General features: G+C 34.0%; 1 pseudogene across 1 annotated transcript; it reads right to left on the bottom strand.

The window, feature by feature from the left end:
• Positions 1 to 3,556: 3,556 nt before the first annotated feature.
• LOC111148864 lies at positions 3,557 to 9,212 on the bottom strand (annotated as a pseudogene). Its single transcript, XR_002640719.1, has 2 exons — positions 9,153 to 9,212; positions 3,557 to 4,106 (listed from the first exon to the last, which is right to left on the bottom strand). The product of XR_002640719.1 is annotated as an aurora kinase A-interacting protein pseudogene (transcript).
• Positions 9,213 to 13,083: the final 3,871 nt, after the last annotated feature.

The raw sequence follows: 13,083 nt of genomic DNA, 5'->3' as shown, positions 1-13,083 counted from the left end.
AGTTTAAATTACACATATATAATGGCCCCCAAGTTAGCCAGTTTCTGCATTAGAGCTTCAAACATAAAGCCTGTTAAATCTCTCTTCCTGTTTCATGGCATGTTGTTATTTTCAGTTCCTTACCATACCTGTTCAAAGGTTTTTGGACTCATGATTCCAAAAATTGGCATCACTCTCAGGTTTGTTTTAACCAATAATATAAGTGATGTGAAGATTGTGTATTACTCCACATAATTAGAGAAAAGAAAGTAGCCAGGAATAAAGGTCTTTACGATTCTAGAGCTCTCTTTTAATTTCTCATTAATCTAAATCTGGGTGAGTAAACAAGGTCAAGATGAATCCATCCAACTTCACTACCAGGTCAGTTTCTGTTTCTTCGTCAATACTTACTGACAGTTCTGTCGCTAAACAAAATCACTCAGTTAGGGCTAGGTATTGTTCTACAAACTGAAAACAGAAAAAAAAAAAAAAAAAGAACAAAGTCTCTGTTCTCATGGATCTTTTATTTTAATAGAGTAGTCAACAGAATAATAATTTCATAAATCTTAAAAGGTTACAAAGAAAATAGAACCAGAGTGATATGATAGCAAATTTGTGCCAGGCTTGGATGTGTCTCAACAGCTAAGAGGACACACATGGGGCCAGGTTTTGAGGAAAGGCTCTGTAAGAATATAATATTTAAGCAGAAATAAGTGAGGAAGAAGAAACTTGTCACAAGACCAGGGGACTGAAGTCTTGATCTCATAAATTCCAATGTGCTTTCTATTATAGAGCATTGTCTCCAAAAAGATATGTGGGCTATTTCTGTTTTTAAAAGATCCCACAAATTAAGTATTTAACTTAATGTATTTTGAACTGATTGATTTTGTTGTTTTGTGTTCTCCCTTGAACAAGATAGAAAGTTGCTGAAACAATGGCATTGGAGTACCATATTCATTATTACAGTTATTAAACTTTTAATCAATACTAAAGGATACAAACTTTCTAAGGAAAATAAAGGAAACACTTTAATTTGTTCATTTGAAAGACATATCAAATATCAAATACATATATGTTGGGCATTATGTAGATGAGAAAACATTTCCTTATCCTTCCTGTATGTATGTATGTATATAGGTGTGTGTGTATTTATACTGAATTTCTCAGTTTTGGGGGGGGGGATGGGGAGGTGATCAATACGATGACAAAGCAGTCAGAAATGTCCTGATATGTTGGCCTGTTCGGGGAAATATGTTTTTAGATACTTGAAGGGCAATACTAGAAATCAAATTCATTTTTTCACTATGATCATGCTAACCCTAGGTGAACTGCACAGAAAAGCACAATGCATCTTACCCTGTGAATTTTTTCCTTGAAGGACAATGAAAAAAGATTACTTATTCTTTTAGAAATCATCAGTCTCCTACTTCACTTTTCCCCCATTTCTTATTAATGGGCAATCCAGGCACCTGCCAATGTGTGAGTGGTGGCTTTTTAAAGGGGAAATTTCTAAATATTTAGGAAATGGTGTTTGGATGAGTTGACAAGGGTAGCAAAATTCAAAGTGCAAAAATATGCTGGAAAAGCATGTTAGGAATCTAAATGTAGAACATTTAAATGAAGACAGCAGTGTATAATAATTAGGCTCAAAGCAAAATATGTGAAAGCAGAGAACAATCATATGTTAACCTAATCTGATGCTCAGAGAATTGTCTCAGTTTACTTGAAAATTTGCAACTGTTCATAAGTGTTTTAGATTGCTTTCATGCTTAGTTCATCAGTTTGAAAAAAATTATGCACATATTGTAGAATTCTTGTGCATATGTTACCAGCTCTTCTTTTGCTGTTTATATCACCACTAATTAACATTTTTAATTAAGACAAAAAACACTGTTAGCATAATACATAAAAAATTGGAGCAGGTGCTTAGGGTAATAATTTGTATAAATAGCTATTGCCCTACACTAGCTTCTAAATTATGATCATTAACTAGCTTTTTAGTGGATCAAAGTGAAATTCTGCCTTTTATTTAATTTAAGGAGAAAGCAGGAAAAAAAGAACACACTACAAAAATAAATGCAGACACTACAAAATTCTATTATCCTCATTGTAATCCTAGTTTATGCTGCATTTAAAACTTGGCCTCTTAAAGCCTGTCTGGATTTCTTCCCCTCCATCCCCTCTGATCTTCCTATTCTCCCCAACTATTCTTGAAGGCATAGTTCTGAAAAGAAATTTTCTTCCTGCTTTTCTCTGCTCTCCAAATTTCTTTTCCCATCAGAAGCAGGATGGATTTTTACAGCACTCGGCACTATATTCCATTAAAATAGGAACTCAGTGAATTAAAATTAGTTAATATATATACCCATTTTTTCCTAGTAAAAAAGCAAACTACTAGAAGATGTACATCACTAGCATATTGTTAAATTAAGTTAATTTAACTCATCGATGCAAATTAAATTAAATTAGTTATTTAAAGAGAGCTACTTAACAGTAAAGGCACCATCTGCAATATGCTGATTTATGAGGCTTCAAACTTACCTAAAGCTCAGTAGCCTCACTTCTCATTCCTCTTGCAAAGCTTTTTTTCCTACCTATGTTCAGAATCAGTGACATCATTGGCTCCGCAGATACCCATAAAGAAACTATAGATCTATGTATAATCTTTTTCCTCTTTCACTTCTGATAAGTCAATGGTCAGAAACCATTATGACAACTATAATTTAACAAACATGTATTATGCACTCTTCTCCAGGACTGAAAATGAAAAAAAAAAAAAAACCCCACAAAACTATGATATATTACATTTTAGCCATGCTGTCTTGAAATGTCTTTGTTATCACCCCATTAGTTCAATCCTTTGTCCTGTTCTTATCTTCATCATTTACCTAGGTTCAAAGAGCCTTGTTTTGATTTTCTAGTCTTTGGCCTTCACAAGGTGGCCCAATTATTTTTTTCCTATGAAAATTACTATTTTTCGGGACGCCTGAGTGGCTCAGTTGGTAAAGTGCTGCCGTCAGTCCAGGCCATGATCCCAGGGTCCTGGGATCAAGTCCCGCAACAGGCTCCTTGCTCTGCAGGGAACCTGCTTCTCTCTCTGTCTCTGTCTGTTACTGCCTGCTTGTGCATGTTCTTTCTCTCTCTCTCTCTGACAGATAAATAAACAAATAAAATCTTTTTAAAAATTGTTATTTTTCTTCTTTTGTACAAGTAAGTAACATCTATAGTTGCTTTTTCTGTGTAGCAACTGCATTATAGAATATGTATGACATAGTACATTTCTATTTAATTTTTTTAATTTTTTTTTAATTTTCAGCATAACAGTATTCATTGTTTTTGCACCATACCCAGTGCTCCATGCAATCCATGCCCTCTCTAATACCCACCACCTGGTTCCCCCAACCTCCCATCCCCCGCCCCTTCAAAACCCTCAGATTGTTTTTTAAGTATTCTAACTAACTTTGATCTGACCCTAGTTTATTTCCCCAAACTTGTTTCCCATTATATCATTCTCCAGTATACACAGAATTTTGCATTGTTTCCATGTCAAAGTATTATGTATTATTGCCCTTGGAATAGTTCCTGAACATTTATTAGTGGGTCATCGGCAGCAACAGAGGTGGGAAAGAGCAGCACTAGCCTCATTTGCTCTTCAGGTAGCTCTTGGGGGTCTGCCAGCCTGCAGGGGCCTCCTTCAGGCCTGACTTCAGCCAGATGCATCTCAGGTCTCGCTCGAACTTGATCTGCTTCCGTTTCAGGCGTCCTTCCCGCACCTTCCGCCGCAGGAACCGGGTCATCTTGACCAGATTCCGGTACTTGTGATGATTCATCTTCTGCCTGCGAATCTTCAGCACGTTCTTGCACTGCATCCCAGGGGCATCTGAGACCTCCTCCATCCCCTGCTCGGCCCCTAACCCCACTGGGCTGGGTGGACACTCATAGAGCAGGGATGGAGCCACCGGCCCTGGGGCCCTGGCCGCTAGTCTGGGTAGGAGGTAGTGCGCGGTCAGCCAGCTCTCCAGAGGACTGACAGACATCTTCCTGGGGACCAGCATCTCCTCAAGCTCCAGCTGGAGCCCCTTGCCGGGGACGGAGGCAACTCCACTTGGGGCTGTGGGCTGGGTGCCCTTGGAAGTTTGATCAGATACAATGAATTAAAAAAATAATCTTGTTCATATTAGGTTCTCCAAAGATCTAGAGTCAATAGGATGTATAGAGATGTGTGAGAGGAGACTCATTACAGGAATTGACCCATATGGTTATGGAGGCCAAGAAGTCCTACAATCTGCTGTCTGCAAGATGCAAGTCCTGGAAAGTTCTTGGTGTGATTCAACCCAAATCTGAAAGTCTGAGAACAATGGGAGCTTATGGTTTCATTCCCAGTCCATGTGGAAGACCTGACAAGGGGGTGAAGGAAGGCAGAGGGACAGTTGTTCTAAGTCTCAGAGTTTGAAAGCAGGAGCTCCTATGTTTGTTGGTAGGAGAAGGTGGACATCCCAACCCAAGAAGATAGAGAATTTCCTATTTTTCTGCCTTTCTTTTCTGTTTGTATCTTCATGCACTAAACGCTAATCCTTTTCAGAAGCACCCTCGTAGACATACCTCAAAATACTGTCTTACTAGCTACCTGGGCATTCTTCAGTCTATTCAAGTTGACAAATAAAATTAACCATCACGGTCATTAAAACGTAGGTAGCATTTACTTTACATCATATATTATCCTCAGTGTTTTAGAAATATTAACTCATTCAATACCTTGTGAGGTAGATATTAACGTTTTATCCATATTATACATGAGAAAACTGAGGTATACAAATTTTGCTCAAACTTACTCGGAATTAAATGGTAGAGTCAGGTTTCGAGTTCAGAAGTTTGGCCCCAAATCCATACACAGAACCACCAAGATGGACTGGTCTTTCTTCTGAGTTCCTGTGTAGGAATTGCGTGGTACCACTGTAGTATGCATATTATTTTAAAGTCATATTAAAAATTCAGCTACAATATATCATTACTCAATACACTTGACTTACACAAGTATGAGGCAGTGCTATATATAAACTTGTGGACAGAGGATATATTTTGTGTTTATCAAAATGAGGTATTTATATAGCACAGTATCTTTTATGATGTCAAATAAGTGATGCAGTTCTTCACAATAAATCCAAGGATAGGGTTAGATATAAAACTACTATAAACTTATATGAAAGTATTTGCCTAACCATAAAAAGAGGAAGTAGTAAAATGTCAATCAAACAGTAACATGGGTAATTCAACTTATGTACACTCCAAATTGTGATATATACATTAATGATTCATAATGTTCAGCTGTAATAATTTAAGACATTTTCAAGTTAACATTATATAAAACATTTTTGAGGATTTTTTCTATATTCATTCCATAGGCCTTTTTAAGTTTACAATCTTCACATCTGTTTGAAATAACTGATAAATACACTTATAGAAGTTAAAAAGATATTTTAAACACTTCAAACACTTTTTGGGCTATAATAATAGTACTTCTTAATGTAAAATCATTACTTTATATGATTTTAGCCTATTAATTCTAAGACCGAAAAGGAACCAACTCTGTAAGTCTTAAACTTTTATTTTTCATAGTATTTACTACTCTTTCAAGTTATAGTGTTTATTTACTTGTGCATTTCCCTATTGTCTGTCCTATAAATAAAATGTAAGATTCACAAGGCAAGCATTTCATCTGACTTACTCATTGAATAAACAGAATCTGAAATAGTTTTTGACCCATAGCAGGCATTCAAGGAATATTTGTACAATTCCTTGTGCTTCAGTTTCTAAGTCCAGGGCAAGTGAACTTGACTCATGATCTCTTATGGATTGAATGTTTGTGTTCCCCCCAAATTCATATATTGAAATTCGAATCCCAGGGTGATCGTATTAGAAGGTGGGGCTTTGGGGAGATGATTAGGTCATGAGGGTAGAGCCCTGAAAATGGAATTAATGCCTTTATAAAAACCAGAGAGGGAGACAAATCATAAGAGTCTCTTAATCTCAGGAAACAAACTGAGGTTGCTGGGATGGAGGGGGATGGGAGAGATGCGGTGGCTGGGTGATGGACTTTGGGGAGGGTATGTGCTATGGTGAGTGCTATGAATTGTGTAAGATTGATGAATCACAGACCTGTACCCCTAAAGCACATAATACATTTATATGTTAATTAAAAAAAAAAGGAGACTCCAATGAGCTTATTTACCCCTTCGACCATGCGAACAAGGATACAGGGAAAAAATGACTATCTCTGAACTAGCAAGCAGGCCTTCATCTGACATCAGATCTGCTGGTGACTTTATCAATCTTCAGAACTGAGAGAAATTGATGTTTGTTGTTTAAATTACCCAGTGTATGTTATTTTTGTTATAGCAGCCCTAATGGGCTAAGACAGGTCTATGGACTAAGACAGGTTCGTGGAGATGATCAAGACATGTAAGAAGTTCTATATATAAAATTTCATACTCCGTTTTCTTTTTATATGAATATGTGATTTTTTTCAAAGTAGTACATGATAAAAGAGATTTAGAAATTCTACTGTGATATTTATTTCACTACCAAGTCTACTTATACTTTTTTGTTACCAAACAACTTGAAAAAGGAAAAAAGAAACAGAAAAAATAGTTTTGAATTTAATCAAATGTGAAATGAACAAAGATGGTGGTTAAAAAAAGAAACGAACTCCTTAAGAACATATCTATGAATAAGCTACTGTAGCTTCTGCTATGCAATGATTAAGCTTTGGTTGGTTATACTATATATTTCTTATAATTTCATATGTTTTTAATGATAAACTTTATAACCAGTGTTTAACTTGTGCACACTATATGTTACAATTTGCTTCGTATACATTTCTCTAAAATGATATACCCGAATTATGACCATTGATTGTCCCATCCAACATACATAAATGGCATTATACCAATAGAAATTAAAATAAAAATAATTAGCCACAATAACATTCTAATAAACCAACTATTAATTTTTTTCCAGTATTCTATTACATATTTCACTATTCCTATATGGATTTGTGTCTGTACACGAGTTTATGGTTTTCTGTGGAAGCTATCATAGTAAACCTATTTTTGTATTGTTGCACTGTCTTCATAGATACCATTTAAGTAAACACAGCAAATGTATTTAATTGACATAATGTACCTTTCTTTAATTGATGTAACATGTACTGGTCGGCAATAAACTGCTTCCAAATGTTTACTATTGAGGATAAAGTTGTAATGGAGATCTTCAGGTATTATTCTTTTCCTCTAATCTGAATGATTTCCTTGGTATAGTTTACTAATAGTCAAAATATACAAAATTTTTAAGACCTTACAAGTATGTGAAATCACTTTCCAAAAAGGTTATACTTTTTGGTTGTTGTTTTATATTGCCTTCATTGTTAGTATTAACATCAGGCATTGATTGCACTACTTCATGGGCAAAAACAGTAATGAGAAAATACCCATCTCTGGAGAAGGACATATTTATAAATCAAGGATAGTTCTTGGAAACCTAGCCAACTAGCAGACACTAAGATCCCAAGGAGAGGGGGCAATGTCCATTACAATCTCAATATATAGGATAAAAGATTGATTTTATAAACATATTGAGATGGTAAACATCAATAAACACAGAAATTAATAAAATTCCAAGACGAAGAAGCAAAGCAGGGAGAGAATCACTATTCTGACATGAATGCATACAGGAATGCATTACAAAAGAAGGTGACAGAGGAACAGCAGAGCCACATTCAACAGTCTGCCATTTCCTTGGGTATATTTATGATTTTTTTACTTTTGGTTGATGTGCTGTAATTGTACTTAAACCATTTTATTTTAAAAGTTGAAGTTTTATTTTTATTTTTATTTTATTAAAAAGTTGAAGATATTTAATATGCTCTCGGGCAGGGGTCTCAGGCTCCTGAGAGGATGTAGAAATCTTGTACAACAAATCTTGCAGAATCCGAATAGCTGAGCTGGAGGTGGAAGAAGGAAAGGGTAACATCAGGGTCCTCTACAAAATGTGTAATGGTTTTTTTAAGGTCCATTTTAATAAATGAATTGTCTTTCTTGCAATTATCTTATAATTAGTCTTAATGTCTTACACGAAATGTAAGACATCATTTTCCTGTTCATGTGAATGGCAAACTATTAATGCAACTTAGATTCTCCCTAAGATATTTTCCTCCACCAGATAAAATATTCGTTGCCAGCAAAATCTGCATGTGTACATGAGAAAAAGGAGAAAGAGAGAGGGAGGGATGGTGGGAGGGAGATAGAGAGAGAGAGGAAAGAAATCAATCTTTATAAAAAATGGGCAAAGTCTATAAGATTTCTTGAGGCAGGTATTCACTATTCCCCCAAACTCTATTTACAACTGCTATAAAATAATAATCCCCTTTTCTTGTTCACTTTTATGGGCCTGTCTACAAACCTTAGAAATATTGTGTTTGGATGAAAAGGTAGAAATCTTAAAAAGAGTAAAAATCAAGATTCGAGCTTTTTAACTTTAGCAGAGGAACCTACCCACATAGGCTGAGCTTTGCATTTAACCTCCCAAACAAGATTCCTTATCAAATATTTGTGACTTTTGAACAAAACTAGATGAAATCTGGTCAGCCACACACATACAAATAAAATAAGAATTTCAAAAAGTGCTCCCCAATGTATTTTTTTATTGTACTTCTAGCTTAAATGTCAATTAAATTAGACGAAATTTTTCAGGTCATTTTGAGACTTGGTTCCAGTTTGTGACTTATGGTAACTGAGCTTTTCTAATGTATAGTCTTCCTGTTAAAAAAGAATCTTTGAGGAGAGCATTGGTTGAGAATTAAAAGCAGGTAATGAATAGAAAGTAACAGATAATACATTGTTTTGTTTACTTTGTTTAAATCCCCTCACATTCAGTTAACCCACATGAAAGCATGAGCTTTTAAAATTAATGGAAACTTCTCTTTCATAGCTTATTGTTTGAACAAGAATAAAGAAGGGATTTACTTGAATTTGTCACAGTATAGAGACCTTTTGCAAACTATCATTTCACTCTCTTTGGTATCTACTCATGACATTAAAACAATTTGTTGACTTAAATAGGTGCTATGAGAATCACTCTGCTACCTGGAAACAAGAAATGCATATGTATATACTTACTCTAGCAGGGGCAGGTTCCAAAAGATTGCATCTGTGAATTGCAGCCAAATTCATGAGCATGATGCCTTAGTTTGGCACCAGATGTAGATATTTTAAAGATTTTGCTAGCTATAAAAACTATGAATTAGCTTACGTGGAAAAAAAAGTATTCAATAGTATTTCACAAACACGTGTGTAAGAGCTGATCAAACAGTTCCCCAATTAATATCTGTCAAGTAATCTGGAAGAAATCCCATAATGACAAGGCTACCTGGTCAACTTTCTGGGGACAGAAGTCCAATTAAATGTGGTCCAGGTAGTTTCAGAAAATTTGAAGACATAACAATAAATTTATAATTGTTAGGAACCATAGGATCTTTGGGCCTGTGTATCTACACAGTGAAAATGAAGAGCAAGAAAATGCATATAGTGCTTAACATTCTGGGGTTTGAAGTTAGACATAACCAGAGGGGGTCCTGGCTCTGCTCTTGTGAGACATTTGATTTTCATCCTGCTGAGCATCTTCAGTTTTATCTTCTCTAGAATGAAGAAAGGATCTTTTTTATAATATTGCAAAGAGTCATAAAATACAGTGTAAATAGAGAATGTGGTATGGAGTGATTGGTAGTTGCTAAATAAATTATGGGGATAAAGTGATTTAGAATATACAGATTATTTCTTGGCTTACCATGTTTAGAGGATTAGATTATACATAATAATATAATATGATATAATATATGAGTATATTTATATTATATGTGATTTTGTACAATAACTTGATTTGAGAGATCTGTGCTTGATTTCCCTACTCTTTTTTTTTTTAATTTCCCTACTCTTTATTTGTGAACACATTTAATAAATCATTTGTGTATTGGCTTATTCTTCATATTCTACATAACATCCTCTCTTCTCTGCCTTATACTAAGTTATTGACTAGTATCATTGACAAGGATCCTAGAATACTGTATGCTTTTTTTATTGTTAATTTTTACAATTAATTGCAAAAAAGGTTTGGTTTTATATAATTACCCCAAAAAGCTCTGGGAAGGCATAAACTGTATGTGTGTGTATGTGCATATGTGTGTGGGTATATGTGTGTTATTCCTGCAGATTAGCAGAGTGTCTGATCCAGTGAAGGAACTTAATAAAGGACATTTTCTGAACTGAGATGTGTTATGCTATTCAACCATATTTGTAATGATAGAACCCAAAGTTTTCAATCCTACTACAAATGAAACTGAATCAGAAAATTACTTTTGTTTTATGGATAAAATATTTTATATTAACAGATTGAGTGCTGCTGAAATATAAATGTTTACATCTTCTCAAACTGTTGAAAGAGACAAGAATGAATAATAATAGTATGGTACTACCAGAAGGAAAGAAAAAAAAATGAGCTATAAAACAAATACTCAAAAAAGTTTCTTTGATTTTCAATGACTTTTCCCTTTACACCAAAGCATTAGAATAAGTAAGTTACAGTTTAGGAGGAAGATTAATATGGTATTTAAAAGAGACCTAGGACATGTATACCTTAATTTATATAACATTGTATGTGAAGTATATCTATGTGGAGCTGGGAAGAAAAAGAAACCCATAACAAATTGCATATGCCCCAAGAAAATATTTTAGTTTGTTATATAAATAAATATTGAACAGAGAAAGTTTTATATATTGTGAAATACTCTTGTGACTTCTTTCCTTGGTATTTGAAAAATAATATTCCTCTGTAAATTCTTGGTTTTACAAAGAAGTAAAAGAAGACCCCATCCCATACACACCGACCCAACAAGATGGAAACTTTTCAGAAAATTTGAGAAAATGCCATGCTTATTTGTTTATATATTTAAAAGCTGTCATCAGATGGATATCAACTAGACAGTTGGTTTTGCTGCATATCATAAATCTGTCATGGCCAACTTTATCATTTGCTGTCTGACACTTTCCAGTACTAATCATCTCTGTGAAGAATAAGAAGTTGGAGTGGAAAACCCTTTGTAAACCCTCTCTGTAGTACATTTGTCAGTTTCATGTTTTTAAGTCCTTGCCGCTACTGTGGGGACATTTCTAATTCATTCTCATTTGAGAGTCCTCATTTTATCTACTTTACAGAGTGCAGTGTTATCTGATGTTGTTTCATGCTGAGATGAAACACTGACTGTATCAGTAGGGATAACTGCTGAGAAGAAAGAACAAAAGAATAGTATATATCTAACAGTCCAGAATTTTCACTGGGGTTGTGCTGAGCTAGAGGATTTACTTATCTCCCAAAAGGATTGCTTCATAATATTTCGGTTCTTATAAACTTTTAGACGTGCAAAGGAAGTAAGAACTCAAATGCAAGTTACACATATGGGTGAAGTCTTCAAAGTGATCTCTTTTTGTCACTTTCTTTTTATTTCCCGTAAGAAAACAGTTTTGCATATGCAACAAGATTGTCCTTGGGAACTTTGATCTAAAGGATAGAATTTAAGAGTTTAATCTCCGAAAATAGGCAAAACTTTACCTTTGTTTATTTGATCACTTTGCAAGTGTGCCCACTAAAGTACAGTTGGGAGTAAATATTTCAAAAAACCATGACACAATTAAAATGACTGAGGAAATTATGTGATCTGCCATTTTAAAAAAGTTAACTACAATTTAGCCTTTTTTTCCTAGGTTAGAGTCATGATCTCATGCCTAGAATATATTCTAGTGCAGTTTTTAAATATAAAAACCTTGAAGAATCTAAACAATTTGCTCATATATTGAAAATTTTTTTAAAAATCATATGATAAAACCCTTAGCAAATTTTAGCTTTAACCCTAATTTGTGTGACAGGCAACTTTTTCAAACATGACATATCACTCCAGTTTGCAGGCACATTAGATAATATTTATAAAACTTTTTACATCAATCTTGGAACATAATGTAATATAGCTGTTAGTGAAAAAAAGAAGTCAGGGTAGCAGTAGTGAAGTAGTAGTAATAATAATATTTTTAATAATTTCCCTTTTGAAAAGCTAATTTAAAAAATACTACTAATATTTGACATCAGTGATTATCAGAGTCACTAATGGATAGATTAGATTCGTAGTTACCATTCCATAATTCATGTTTGTATGCAAATTATGTTATAATTATAGTCCATTGTCTATTAAGACAAAGCTATTTATGTGTTAGGTTAATATTTAATTGATATGTTTAAGATTATAGCAAAATGCAAAATAAGTGCAATGTAATGATATGCTTCATCTTAATTACATTCATATTCGTAAAGATTTTCTCCTCTTTTTCCTCTCCTAAACAAGAAAGAAAATATTTCATAAAATCCTTCATAATAAGAAGCACCATATGGCTCATTATTTAATCAATTAGAGAAAATTGAGAAGAACAGATTGTTCTTTTGTAATGCAGTAAATCTTCATTTTACCTTCCATTATAGTGAAATTCTGACCTCAGAATTTTAGGTTTGATCCCAGGTCTTTGATCCTGGCCACAATTTGTTAACCCTAAACAACGGATTTGCTGTACTTATGTTTGATCATTTAGATCATCAAAAAATACTCTTGACTGTCAAAATAATAACTGAATTTTCAATAGTAGACATATCCATGAAGAATGTAAAAAAATAAGAAGGATTATATAGTTCGAGGTCGCATTTAAAATTAACTTCATCTTGGAAGACTAAAACATCAAGAATAAGAAAAAGTGAAAGATTCTACACTGAAACACTGTAGCACATAGAAAACTGTAAGTTTTCATATAAACATGAATTATAATAAAGCACAATAAATAGAATAGTATAAGGATCTCTTAGCATAAGTGAAGAAAGTGTCAATTGATAATGCATCTAATGAATGGGAAAAGCACAAGTAGAGTTAGTATATGGGACACACTTGTTTTCCTATTCTTAGTTATGCAAATGTAATTACCTACAGTTATCATATAGATCCCTTAAGAGAATTAGGTG

Source organism: Enhydra lutris, unplaced genomic scaffold (genome assembly GCF_002288905.1).
Source record: "Enhydra lutris kenyoni isolate GAN:26980312 unplaced genomic scaffold, ASM228890v2 scaffoldscaffold21, whole genome shotgun sequence".
NCBI lineage: Eukaryota > Metazoa > Chordata > Mammalia > Carnivora > Mustelidae > Enhydra > Enhydra lutris.
The sequence above is the reverse complement of the archived record's forward strand: the minus strand, read 5'-3'. Positions and strand labels throughout refer to the sequence as shown.